The sequence below is a fragment of the Amphiura filiformis genome, chromosome 12 (assembly GCF_039555335.1).
Source record: "Amphiura filiformis chromosome 12, Afil_fr2py, whole genome shotgun sequence".
NCBI lineage: Eukaryota > Metazoa > Echinodermata > Ophiuroidea > Amphilepidida > Amphiuridae > Amphiura > Amphiura filiformis.
The window spans coordinates 48,622,778-48,637,672 of NC_092639.1; positions in this window are offsets into that span (position 1 = coordinate 48,622,778).

Sequence of the window (14,895 nt, forward strand, 5' to 3'; positions counted from 1 at the left end):
CCAAAATAATTTAAATCTTGCAAAGTAACAAAAACATATGAAAGCACAAATCAACCAATGCACAATTACTATCAAAACAACACGGAACCGGAAACATCGGGAACCACCATAGGAAACCATCCAAAAATGCATTTTGTTTTTGTTCCATTATAATTTAAATCTTGCAAAATAACAAAAACACATCAAAGTACAAACCTGCAAATTCATAATTATTATCAAAACGACCTGGAGCCTAACCCCGGGAACCACCACAGGAAACCATCCAAAAATTGCATTTTTGTTCCAAAATAAATTAGAATAATAAAATTAAAAACACATGAAAACGAAATTCAATCATCAGAAATAGCTCATTTTTATACAAAATCATTGTTTTGATTTATTCAAATTACAAAACCAATGAAAACAAAGATCATGCAATGTTTTGTATGTTCAAAACAATATGGAGCCTAAAACACTGGGAACCACCGCTGAAACCATCTAAAAATCTCATTTTTGTTCAAAAATAATACAAATCTATAAATCACCAAAAAAATGATAATGCCAACCCCTGCCAGATTGACACTTGCCAACCTGGTACAATTGGCAAATGCCAATGATTTCTGACACTCTGGATATTGATGGCAAATGCCAATTTGGCCCGTGACTGCAAATGCCTGGTTGTGCGTACCCCTTGCACATTCTTCTTGGCCGAACCTTGCAAATGCCACATTGGCATCAGTTGGCAAGTGCCAACCTGGCACTATGTGGCATATTTTCCCTGTGTAGGGTCACGCATAAATTCAGCGCACACTTTAAATTTTCGTCTTGGGTAAAGACTATGCTGCAGGGATCGTTTTAAACGTAAATACCTAAATAAATCATGCAAGTGGCCATATTTTTGGGAATTTGTTGTGACGCACCATGATCTTTGCGAAGGTTGCATTCATAGAACACCTCAATGAAATATGATATGTCCCATATATATGTTTACTTTAAAGTCGAAACTAATTTATAGGCAGAAAAAAATTAAAATTTACTGGCCAAAAATGTGATATTTTTGGCATTTTTCTAGTAACATTTTTATGGAAACAAAAATTACAAAAAACCTCGGTAAATCTGTCAATTTACAACCAATTCTACCACCCGAAAGAAAAAACTGTCCGTGTTATTTTGCTCACACAATAGTTCTTGTTCAAAAAAGCAAAACAGCAGAATGCGTGTTATCTCTAATTTTAAAAGAAATGTTCGGGACTTTTTATCACGATTATTGTAACACGACAAAAGAAGTACAGTACATACTGTAACGGGACCGAGCTTGCCCCTAATACTTTTGTAAACGACTGATGGAGAAGACTAGCCTTCTAAACATACAAGTGGTAGCGTAGTATCAAAGACTAGAATTCTCCCCAAGACATGTTGAATCAGTGATGCATGAAAGGAGAAGTAACAGGTAAAAATGAGACTGGACAATTCTGTTTTATATTTGCTTCTTTTGTTATATCTTGTATTGTTATTTTGCTTTCATATTTGTCTTATCACATCACAATTCATAAATACAAGTAAACACTGGTAAATACACAATCTCGACTCTGTTGATGATCATGACGATATTTCCTTATTTCTCTGTTTTAAATCCAAATAAATTACCAATAAATGCTGCCGAACAGTACATACTATCTGCTTGAATAATCGAGAAGCATAAAAATACAATTTAATCAACAGAATCTCCCATCACATGACATAGTCATAGGCTAGGCCAAGGCCTAGTAGGCCGACTACAGAGTATAGTATCCATGTCTGTACACCTATACGAACTTGCCATGCAACAATGAATGCACACAAAATACAGTGCATAATTTTCCATTGGACTTGTGCATGTGTGCGGCAAGTCACTTGCACAATAGGCATAGGCGCTAGGCCAAAACACCGGAGTGCATAACCACCCGGGTGTTGCCACTATTGTGGTAGCTAAGCTGCCCCTAGCTCAATCTGAGCTCCAGAGTAGGGCGTTTTTGCTTTGGTTGGCGGTGCTTACCTTCAAACTGAGTGAAGGTTTGGGTGGACTATTGTCCACCAAGCAATCTGATTAATTTGCGTCGTGCACGGCCTTTATATACTTTCCTGAACGCGTTCTTGGAACCTTTTGGCGGCTGCGTTCAAAGCGTAAGCTCCGTTACTATGGATATCGCGCAGTCACTCCGCGTCAGGCGCTCAATTTCGAAAAGATTTTGAACATGACGAAATTTAATAACTAGAACAGTTAGTGTTTTTAAATCAGGAATCAAACTGATGACCCCTTTTGACCATGTAAAACATAAAAATACTCAAAAATATCTTAAATTCTACATCCTTAAACAATTACATCTTAAATAATCCAAAGTTTGATCAACAAAAGTCGTTTTTAAGGAAATTTACAATTTTAGGAAACTTGTTTTCGTTCAGACGATTGCTGGCCGGGGAATTTCAAAATGACAAATCTAAAATTCTTTGCAACAACACATGAAAAACCTGAAATTTGTCCTCAATATTTACTCGTAGACGGTATGTAATACCTTATTTTATTCCTGACAAAATTATTTACACAATATTATAAGATCTCTGTACAACTTCTAGCAGAATAGTGAAATTTTGAAGCCAAATTCGCACGTACGACATGACAAATGTCTCTGCCGTATTTTCAACCCACGGCAAAAACTGACGATCGACAGGTAAACAAATCCAAATATTTACAAAAATATACCTTGTGCAGAGCCATGCAATCATTTTAAATGTATAATAACGATCAAAAACTACCACGAACACGTGAGCATCGTGACTTTTCTCTAAATATGAATTTGACAAGAGCTAAATTTTCGTATTTCTGCAATGGACAAACACACAGGAGGTAAGCTTAAAAACAGGCCAAAAATCTGAAATCGCATTTTGGCTCTCCGTTTCACTACCCCCTCTTCGAGACTATTTCGTCCCGAAATGTAACATGTATAATTATTTAACTTAATTACAATACAAATTTTTTTTTAAATCAGAGCATTTTCATGACAAAACTTTAGCAGTAACATAGGGGGGCACACCACTAAATAATCGTCCCATTGAAATACACGTGAAAACACAAGAAAGTAAATTCGTTTTTCTACCCTTTTGCCTAAAGTTGAGAAAATGTCGTATGGATTTTCTAAAAGTATAAAGTCTGAAATTTAATAAAATTTATTTTTGGGGTCCCTTCAGTCGAACTTTTGAGCTACGGGCACCTGAACAGCGCCCTCACGAATTTCAGCCGATAATTTCGCCTCTTTACCAGTTCCGGCCTTGATATTATTCCGACAGCCTGTCACTAATTCACAATCGATTTGAAACATTTTTGGAACAGATTTTTAATGTTGAGGTCCTACTCTATTCTTTTCATAAAAACAAGCACGATTCACTTAAATTCAGTACCCTCTAGATGCTGATATATGTCGCCCAGGCGCTATTTTTTACCGGGACTATACAAGGTTACACCAAATGCGGAAGGATTTAGTGTAGTGCCCCCTTATAAGGAGAAAAATTTATTTTTTTTCTTTATTTTTTTTAATATTTTGAAAGATTAGACAGTTTAAAGAAAAATGGTCAAATATTTTTCTTCTATGTATCTTAATTACGTAATGAGAGCGTTTTTTCGAAAAATGGCAAATGCCGCTTTTGTCACATTTGAGCCAAAAAGCACGTTTATCTTGCATTAAGCCTTTACCCAAAACACGTGATGTAGGCCTATTAAGTTTTACCTCTAAATGCTCAAATTTTCTTTAAATAAAAGAAAGTCACGTCAATAATTAATTGTAATGGTCCAGTAGCTAAAAATTGTGCAGTAATTACCCCCCCCTCATAAAAACAAGTTTGGAAGGGTTTAAGGACCCGGGCAGATTTATAACCTTCAAACCAAATCAATTAAAATCATAGAAATCTAACTTTTTCACATATCTCGACACTTTGTTCAGCTTTGAAGCCCCTGACGGAATTATAACAAGCACGATTTGCATCTAATTCGATTTAAAATTACACATTAACATCTAAACTATCAATATAAATCGAAATTAACATAATTCAAGCAAAATCCGACTTTAATTTTGCCTGAATTTATCAAAAAGCTGATTATAGGCCCAGTTGAAAAAAGCGCCTTCGAAGGGGGCACACCACTAAATAATCGTCCCATTGAAATACACGTGAAAACACAAGAAAGTAAATTCGTTTTTCTACCCTTTTGCCTAAAGTTGAGAAAATGTCGTATGGATTTTCTAAAAGTATAAAGTCTGAAATTTAATAAAATTTATTTTTTGGGGTCCCTTCAGTCGAACTTTTGAGCTACGGGCACCTGAACAGCGCCCTCACGAATTTCAGCCGATAATTTCGCCTCTTTACCAGTTCCGGCCTTGATATTATTCCGACAGCCTGTCACTAATTCACAATCGATTTGAAACATTTTTGGAACAGATTTTTAATGTTGAGGTCCTACTCTATTCTTTTCATAAAAACAAGCACGATTCACTTAAATTCAGTACCCTCTAGATGCTGATATATGTCGCCCAGGCGCTATTTTTTTACCGGGACTATACAAGGTTACACCAAATGCGGAAGGATTTAGTGTAGTGCCCCCTTATAAGGAGAAAAATTTATTTTTTTCTTTATTTTTTTAATATTTTGAAAGATTAGACAGTTTAAAGAAAAATGGTCAAATATTTTTCTTCTATGTATCTTAATTACGTAATGAGAGCGTTTTCCCGAAAAATGGCAAATGCCGCTTTTGTCACATTTGAGCCAAAAAAGCACGTTTATCTTGCATTAAGCCTTTACCCAAAACACGTGATGTAGGCCTATTAAGTTTTACCTCTAAATGCTCAAATTTTCTTTAAATAAAAGAAAGTCACGTCAATAATTAATTGTAATGGTCCAGTAGCTAAAAATTGTGCAGTAATTACCCCCCCCTCATAAAAACAAGTTTGGAAGGGTTTAAGGACCCGGGCAGATTTATAACCTTCAAACCAAATCAATTAAAATCATAGAAATCTAACTTTTTTCACATATCTCGACACTTTGTTCAGCTTTGAAGCCCCCTGACGGAATTATAACAAGCACGATTTGCATCTAATTCGATTTAAAATTACACATTAACATCTAAACTATCAATATAAATCGAAATTAACATAATTCAAGCAAAATCCGACTTTAATTTTGCCTGAATTTATCAAAAAGCTGATTATAGGCCCAGTTGAAAAAAGCGCCTTCGAAGGAGGCACACCACTTAAGACTCGTCCCATTGAAATACACGTGAAAACACAAGAAAGTAAATTCGTTTTTCTACCCTTTTGCCTAAAGTTGAGAAAATGTCGTATGGATTTTCTAAAAGTATAAAGTCTGAAATTTAATAAAATTTATTTTTGGGGGTCCCTTCAGTCGAACTTTTGAGCTACGGGCACCTGAACAGCGCCCTCACGAATTTCAGCCGATAATTTCGCCTCTTTACCAGTTCCGGCCTTGATATTATTCCGACAGCCTGTCACTAATTCACAATCGATTTGAAACATTTTTGGAACAGATTTTTAATGTTGAGGTCCTACTCTATTCTTTTCATAAAAACAAGCACGATTCACTTAAATTCAGTACCCTCTAGATGCTGATATATGTCGCCCAGGCGCTATTTTTTACCGGGACTATACAAGGTTACACCAAATGCGGAAGGATTTAGTGTAGTGCCCCCATAGGTAAATTCACTCAACCATTGTTTGGTGACAGGCTGACAATAACATTGTCGTGACCTCAAAAAAAAAAGTTTTTCAAAATTAATTGGCTATTTGGCCAATTTACGACTATACATTATAAAAGCAACTCTATTTCACATGCAAATTATATTATTATGTTTACAAGTTTTATACAAATCTTTCACAGTATCTCTAGCATATTAATCATTTAAGCATCTGGTTTTTATGCATACTCTTCTTCACCAATAAAATATTAATTTACAAGAACCATTTAATTCACCTTGGTGCACATTTCCATCAATTTCATTTTCAAATGAACAATACCAGTTTTAATCTTGACTTTCGAGCTTATGAACAGAAGTCTGTCTCTGCATCAAGTTACACAAAACATCAGTTTAACATTTTACCATCATATGACCAATATTTAAGTTCAGATATTATAAAAGTTCTATATTCCTCAGCGTCCTTTCTTCTGATGGACCTTGTCTTCAGTTCGATATCTTCAACATCTGAGAATCTACACTATTATACCACCTCTTACGCAACTCTCATGAGAAACTGCCTGATTGGTTCACCGTCGATCATGAGAGGAAATGTTGACTGCGCCGCCCTTACATCAATTATGTAAGGTGTAAAGAAACCATACATTATCCAATAAAACATTTGACTTGGTAAAGAATAACCATTGACTAGTCAAATATCACTTTTGCCATTCACTCTTGCACCTGAGTTCTATTAAGTCCTTGTAGACTTTCTCAGTTGGCAATCCACCCAAGAGCGAAACTTGATTTTCTGTTACCAATGCGCCTACATAGCCTGACATTGCTCTGAAAACATCATGACTGCAATCAGTGAGTCACCGTCGCACCAACCAGAGTTCCAAAATCATAAGATCTGCATAACCGGCCCGTGGTGATGCCTCAACAGTATCAGTAGAAAACAGATGATGAGATCTAGTTGATTTTCATTTGTTAATCTTCTTAAGAGCACATGCCGTATACGACGAAACATATTGCTATCTTCAGTAGATAGCACGTACAGATCTAATGGCTATTCAATGAAGCAACCATTATTGTAGGCTTGAAGTCGACGTATACATGTTATTTAACTGTAGTTATCTCCATCTCCATTTTGTTTTTCTTCATCTGTCTTCGTAATCTGCAATATCTGACATTCAATTCAGAATTCAGGCATTGAGATCTCATGTAAAACAACATGAGTGCCCGATAGTCAACACTATCCATTTATTCATGGGGATGTCTCCATGCATATCCATCATTCCAAATGATTGTAAGAATAGTTGTATCGAAATAAAGTGAGGTGTCTTTCACTTTAACTAAATTAAGAAATTCAGAATATTGCTCTTTTTAAAAGAACAAGAATTTCCCAAAGACAAAACTTGATCAAAATATTGTCATGTCAATACCGCTGCAGTCAGTAAAGTCATATCAAACTTCTAATCACGTTTTGGCTGAAATAAAATTTCATTCATGAAGTTCTTTTGATTGGAGGCTGTTCCTCTCAGAGTCGAGTTATTATGATTACATAATAACAATTTCAAATGAAAACAATCTTATATACAGGGTCTACATGGAGAGTAGACAATCCGCTATGAAACACGTTTATATGATGATGATGTCGGCAAGGCCTATACCTGACTTCAACTTCATAAAACAGTAATTTCATATTTTAGCGGCAAGGAGCTGTGAGCAGGCAGTGCAAGACGTCGGTGAGCCCTTTTCCGGACTTCATACACCACAAGGATCAATGACTATACGGCGAGGGCTTTTCCGCATATCATTATCCCATAAACACGGTAGCTTTCGTCTCCTTGAATCTTCCTCGTAAAGCTATTTACAAATTATATACCATCAGACATCATTGCATGTCTGCATGATAATGATAACTGGTCACTCTTCCAGAATCATTCTGATGATGGCAAGTCTCCTGGTGCCAATGAGTTGGTGCATAGGCCCGATCGTGTGCCTATACCATCATGACCGTCATCAAGTAGCATGGCTGACCTCTTCCAAAGACTCATCTGAGATGACAACTTTCTCAGAGTGTCGGCGTATTGACCAGATGAATTCCATTCACCTACGCCTATACGGTCAACTAATACCGTCTGATCACTTGGGGTACCTGCTAGTTGGCAGTCTTCCCCATTTATCAAGGGAGTGTCCTGACCACCAGTTAACTGTCTCCTTACAGCTAATCGTCTCCTGGCTCGCCTTCTAGATGATGGAAACTTCCGAGTCCTCCCTTTCTTCTTTGAACTGCTTGAGCATGCCATTTGGCAGGGTGTATCATCACATTCTTTCCCAATTAAGGGAGCATGCGGCCTGGTTAACTTTTTCTGGATCTTTAAGAAAGCTAACCTTCTCCTGGCTCGCATTTGTGATGAGGGAGACTTCCGGTTCTTTCTCGATGATCTCCCGGTCGTCTTTGTCACGTCTACAAGTTGCCCTTCAGCAATTCCATCTGCACTATCTACATACTGATGCTTTCTGTACTTTTCAGCTTTGTAAAAAGCTTCTGTTTCCACTGCAAACTTGATTGTATCATCAAAAGTAACAGGTTTTGCACGCAGGATGTTTAACCGCAACTCGCTTTCTCTGATAGCACTAATGAAGTATCTCTTTGCTATCTCCTGTGAGAAAGGACTTGGTATTGTTGGTAAAGCTAGCTTGACTAACTTCCTGATGTTGTGAGCTAGGTCAGGCAATGACTCTTTTGGGTGCCTTACTCTGTTATTGAGTTTCACCCAGAATAGCTCTTCCTGATTTTCGGTTCCAAACCTCAGGTTCAAACAGGCCACAAGTGAGTGGTAATCATGCCGTTCAGTCGCATCCAAATATCCCAGTACACTCTGAGCAACACCTCTTAGACTAGTTGCTAAACAAATGGCTTTGGTATAATCATTCCATTTATTCCATTCAGCAACAATTTCGAATTGTATCAAAGAGTCTGACCAGGAAGTGGTCCCATCGTAAGTTTGAGGTTTTATTTTCACTCCAGGCTGTGTGTCATTGCTAGAAAGTTTAGGCCTGCTTCTTACTGATTCATCACTGTCATGAACATTAAATTCATCACCAGCTAATATTTCTGAGCTGGTATCAGTTGGAGAAGTATCAACACTATCTTCAGTCGCCATAATAAATCGTGAGCCAAAATTTGTTAAAATTTTGATTTATCCTACCGCCAGACACCAGTTGTAACGGGACCGAGCTTGCCCCTAATACTTTTGTAAACGACTGATGGAGAAGACTAGCCTTCTAAACATACAAGTGGTAGCGTAGTATCAAAGACTAGAATTCTCCCCAAGACATGTTGAATCAGTGATGCATGAAAGGAGAAGTAACAGGTAAAAATGAGACTGGACAATTCTGTTTTATATTTGCTTCTTTTGTTATATCTTGTATTGTTATTTTGCTTTCATATTTGTCTTATCACATCACAATTCATAAATACAAGTAAACACTGGTAAATACACAATCTCGACTCTGTTGATGATCATGACGATATTTCCTTATTTCTCTGTTTTAAATCCAAATAAATTACCAATAAATGCTGCCGAACAGTACATACTATCTGCTTGAATAATCGAGAAGCATAAAAATACAATTTAATCAACAGAATCTCCCATCACATGACATAGTCATAGGCTAGAGCCAAGGCCTAGTAGGCCGACTACAGAGTATAGTATCCATGTCTGTACACCTATACGAACTTGCCATGCAACAATGAATGCACACAAAATACAGTGCATAATTTTCCATTGGACTTGTGCATGTGTGCGGCAAGTCACTTGCACAATAGGCATAGGCGCTAGGCCAAAACACCGGAGTGCATAACCACCCGGGTGTTGCCACTATTGTGGTAGCCAAGCTGCCCCTAGCTCAATCTGAGCTCCAGAGTAGGGCGTTTTTGCTTTGGTTGGCGGTGCTTACCTTCAAACTGAGTGAAGGTTTGGGCCGAGAAAAATAGATAGAGAAGCGACACTCTCTGCAAACTGCCTATACCGTGCTATACCGCAGTTGAAGACATCTAATACAGCAGAGTGAGCAGACAGTACATGTACAATGTGATTCTCTCATTTATAATTAGGATTACGTCATTGCCAGAGCTTTGTTTTGTGAGCGGTACAAAGCGTATTAGTCCGCCCACCGCTGTCAATCATTCTAATGAACGAATCAACAAGCTCTGGCAATGACGTAATCCTAATTATAAATGAGAAAATCACATTGTACATGTACTGTCTGCTGTACTTCATGTCTTCCAATAAGTGCCGGAGTGTCGCGGCCCTGGTTTGGGTGGACTATTGTCCACCAAGCAATCTGATTAATTTGCGTCGTGCACGGCCTTTATATACTTTCCTGAACGCGTTCTTGGAACCTTTTGGCGGCTGCGTTCAAAGCGTAAGCTCCGTTACTATGGATATCGCGCAGTCACTCCGCGTCAGGCGCTCAATTTCGAAAAGATTTTGAACATGACGAAATTTAATAACTAGAACAGTTAGTGTTTTTAAATCAGGAATCAAACTGATGACCCCCTTTTTGACCATGTAAAACATAAAAATACTCAAAAATATCTTAAATTCTACATCCTTAAACAATTACATCTTAAATAATCCAAAGTTTGATCAACAAAAGTCGTTTTTAAGGAAATTTACAATTTTTAGGAAACTTGTTTTCGTTCAGACGATTGCTGGCCGGGGAATTTCAAAATGACAAATCTAAAATTCTTTGCAACAACACATGAAAAACCTGAAATTTGTCCTCAATATTTACTCGTAGACGGTATGTAATACCTTATTTTATTCCTGACAAAATTATTTACACAATATTATAAGATCTCTGTACAACTTCTAGCAGAATAGTGAAATTTTGAAGCCAAATTCGCACGTACGACATGACAAATGTCTCTGCCGTATTTTCAACCCACGGCAAAAACTGACGATCGACAGGTAAACAAATCCAAATATTTACAAAAATATACCTTGTGCAGAGCCATGCAATCATTTTTAAATGTATAATAACGATCAAAAACTACCACGAACACGTGAGCATCGTGACTTTTCTCTAAATATGAATTTGACAAGAGCTAAATTTTCGTATTTCTGCAATGGACAAACACACAGGAGGTAAGCTTAAAAACAGGCCAAAAATCTGAAATCGCATTTTGGCTCTCCGTTTCACTACATCCGACACGTAGCATACATCCTTTTGGTCTGATAACATACCAACATAGCACCCGGCTATATGGCCACATAAATTTTTTAATTCGTTTCGCATCCCAGTTGGAAAAGTGAGGAGGGAGGGGCTGTTGATTTTGTTTTTGTTTTTTGCTAAATTGACCAAATAAAGCAGTTTTCATGTAAAATTGACATTGCTAGCAGTTTTCGGGCATTTCAGCATATGCCATGAAAACGACGAAACCATCATTAATGAGGGGTAAGATCCCTTAGAGTTCCACAAAAACACTAGCAAGTGATTCATGCTGACTAATAATCTTGTTTACGCATTAACATTTCACTCATGTATTGAAACCTTTTAATGTAATATGAAAATTGAAAAATGAAAAAATATAGACCCCGGGGGTGCCAGTTGAACCGTCAATGAAGTCATCACCGACCAAAATTTCGCGGTAAAAGGGTATCTTTTTAAGCATAGGCCACGTCCCGCGCGGGACGCGAAAAGGGTCTCAATTTTGGTGTTTTCTGGAACAAAGGGTACCTTTTTTACAATAGATCTGTCGGCGTTTTGGGTTCATGAAAATCAAAGTCCAGCATTTGACGTCAGCCGCTGTTTTCGTTCCTGATTGTAAACAACTTCTTACTTCCGGGTCTGTAAGTGTAATATATTAGTCTTGTGCCCGGTCTTGTACCATGATTAAAACTCGCTGATGTTTGTGCATGCTGCCGAGCGGGCTGCGTAGAGACGGGCGTAGAGACTACGAATTTTGTACAAGGTACAGATACTGTGTAATCGGAATGGATTACGACATACGTTTGACTGCTGAACCAGATATGACAGGAACCATGCCTTTTGGAAATCGTGAAGTGACATTTGCCGGGGACATTTGCCATCGCTGTTTGTCACCCGCGCAAAACCGAAGTAAAAAAAAAAAAAAAAGTGCTTTATATTTCAATTTAATATGGTTCATGTATTTATTGCCAAGAATAGGAAATAAAACTTTTCCACTACAAATAACCTGTTGGTGTATGATCTTCCCAGGATGTACTTGTACTAATTGGATACCAATGAAATGATTGCAGCTTGTTTGTTGTGTATGACCACAATTTTGTGTTAAGGATGATATTCCAGGCTATTTCATATTATAACAGAAATTGTATGTAAAGGGATTGGAAATACACTAGGTAAATATTGCTTTCTACCTTCGTCAGTGAAAAGGGTCATTGGGACATGTAAGGTCAGTGATATGGGTACCTTTGTTTGCACCATGGCTGTGGTCAGTGATTTGGGTATCCTTTTTTCATAGCAGGTCAGTGGCAGTGTTGTAGTCGAGGACCTCATGTCCGAGGCCAAGGCCAAGGCCAAGGACTTGGTGTCCGAGGCCAAGGCCAAGGCCAAGGACATGGTGTCCGAGGCCAAGGACAACCCTCCGAGGCCAAGGACTTTTGTCTCCGAGGCCAAGGCCAAGGACCAAGGACTTTCATAATAATGAACCATACTAAACCACGCCCAATCAGGGGGCAACATAAGGCAATTTTATATGCACTTTAAATAACGCTGCACAGTAAGCCTATTTATAGAACTTTATAAAATAAACATGTCTAAAATGGACTCTTTATCCTAGTTTCAACCAACAAAACCCAATTTGTTCATTATATCGATTTGTTTTTAGTCTTGGGGAACAACCCAAAAGTTCGATGAAGTCCTATAAACGAAAGTCCTTTCGCTAGAACGCTAACCCCTCCACCCTCCCCTCTAACGCAAGTGTCAAATATTGAAAACTCCAACCTGTATTCATAGGATAGAGTGCCGTTGCTATGGTTGATGGGTTTGCGACAATGCTAGGATACTAGTGATCACGTTTATGGAAGAAACAAATATTCCTATTTTATTTTAAGATATTTTCTTCGTACCTTTTTAGCACGAAAAAAAATAATTAGGATTTGCTGTATTTTCAAATAAAAAATAATCAGCAGCTTACAAAATTAACTTACAAGTTGCAGGTTGCGAGTACTGTACACTATATTGATTTAAAATCATTTTGAAGCAACCACTGTAAAATTTCAATATCGTAGGCCTACTTCAGAAAATACTGAAATTTTATATTAAATCCTTTTAAAAAAGATCAACTTTGACCGATGTTTTAACAACTTTTGTTACAAACGTAATCTGACTTTTCGACCCCCTCTCCCTCCTTAAGGCTGCGATCACATAGACATACAATATACGGTATTCGCTATACGAAATACGCTCGTTCGATCAGGCTGAGTTCACATAGGAGTATACTATGTGATCGAATGAGCGTATTTCGTATAGCGAATACCGTATACTTCTATGTGATCTCAGCCTAACGGAAGGACTTTCGTAAATAAGACTTCAACTTTTGGGCTGTTCCCCTATCTAGACAAGTAGTGAAGATTACAATATAACACACTTATGTGTTTGATCCGCATACCTACCATTTTGATGTCAAAAGCTAGACAGTTATGTGGTATATATGTGCGACAACGCAGCCTAAAATGGGCACTGATCTATCTTAAGATCAAACGCAGCAAAATGTAGCTGATGAGATTAACCAAAATAGATCAAATTCATTTGATCACAGTTAGGCCTACCCGGTAATCGAAACATGTCCTACAGTAGCGTCCAATGAGTTTCTTAAAATATCTAAAGAACCCCTTGTGTCTATTCGATATTCCTATTTTAGGAATCATATTGGCTGAGTGAAATTTTAATATAAAACCAAATATTTGGCCTCCATGTGCATGTTTTGCAAAGAGCAAATATGATAGTTAAGAGTGCACCAAAATATTGACAAACTGTTTTGTATTTCAATCAGGTACAATAAAAAGCTATCCTTGTCATGTTTCTCTAAAAAGTTTTAATTTATAACTAAACAGCAGATTGTACTCTTTCACTCTTTAAACATTTGCCTGCATTTTTGGTGATTTTGCCTGTCCTTGTCAGGTCCTTGTTGTCGAGGACCAAGGACTTTGGGGTCCGAGGCCAAGGCCAAGGCCAAGGACTACACGTCCGAGGCCAAGGACTACATGTCCGAGGACCAAGGACTTCAAAACCTGTCCTCGAGGAGTCCTCGAGGCCGAGGACTGTACTCGAGGACTACAACACTGGTCAGTGGTAAGGGTTACCTTTCAGCCCTTGGGCATGTCAGTGTTTTGGGTGAAAAATAAAAGTGTCTGGTCAGTGATGACAACATGCAATGGTATATGAGTGGCACCCCCGGGATATAGACTGATCCCAGAAAGTGAGGAAGGAGGTGGGCGTACAACAAATGATTTTTTTTATTTGGCTTAGCATGGACTAACCGGTGTATGTCTATTATTCTTAACCGTAACTGCGGGGTCAACAGTACATCCGATTTATAGTGATCTACAATCAGTCGCTGCTGTGAGTTATTGATTAACAATCAATCAAGTAAAAGCACTTTCCTACAATAACAAAAGCCTCTAGTCCTGTCTCGCAGTTGAAATCGCAATAATCTTAAGCGACCAGTAAGTATAAACTCAGCGTCATGGGTTGTTCCTGGGATATTGTATATAGAGGGAGACATTCCAAACCCAGAAAGATTATCGCTGTAGGACCTATGCTATGAAACACTTGTGATAACCTTTGAGTTCAAGTGGAGCAAATTTCTCAAAATTGGTAGTGATTAATGTTACCAAACTTATGCCATGATGAAATATAATAATTTTGAAGATAAAATGTGCTGACCTTAAAAGATTGAACAATGTTTAAGACTACCGCTTTTCATTTGAAATAATGCACTTATTGTACATCTCCTCTATGGAGATATTTTCCATGGCGGCCATCTATGATCATGCTTGAGGTTTCACCAAACAAACCATGGGTTTTGAGGTCTTATATTTTTTGTTGTATGTCAACAAAATCGATTAAATTTTCAGGATGATCTTATTTTCATGTTGTTATAAGCAAATATAATGTTCCAGATAAGCTAGTTAATAAATACA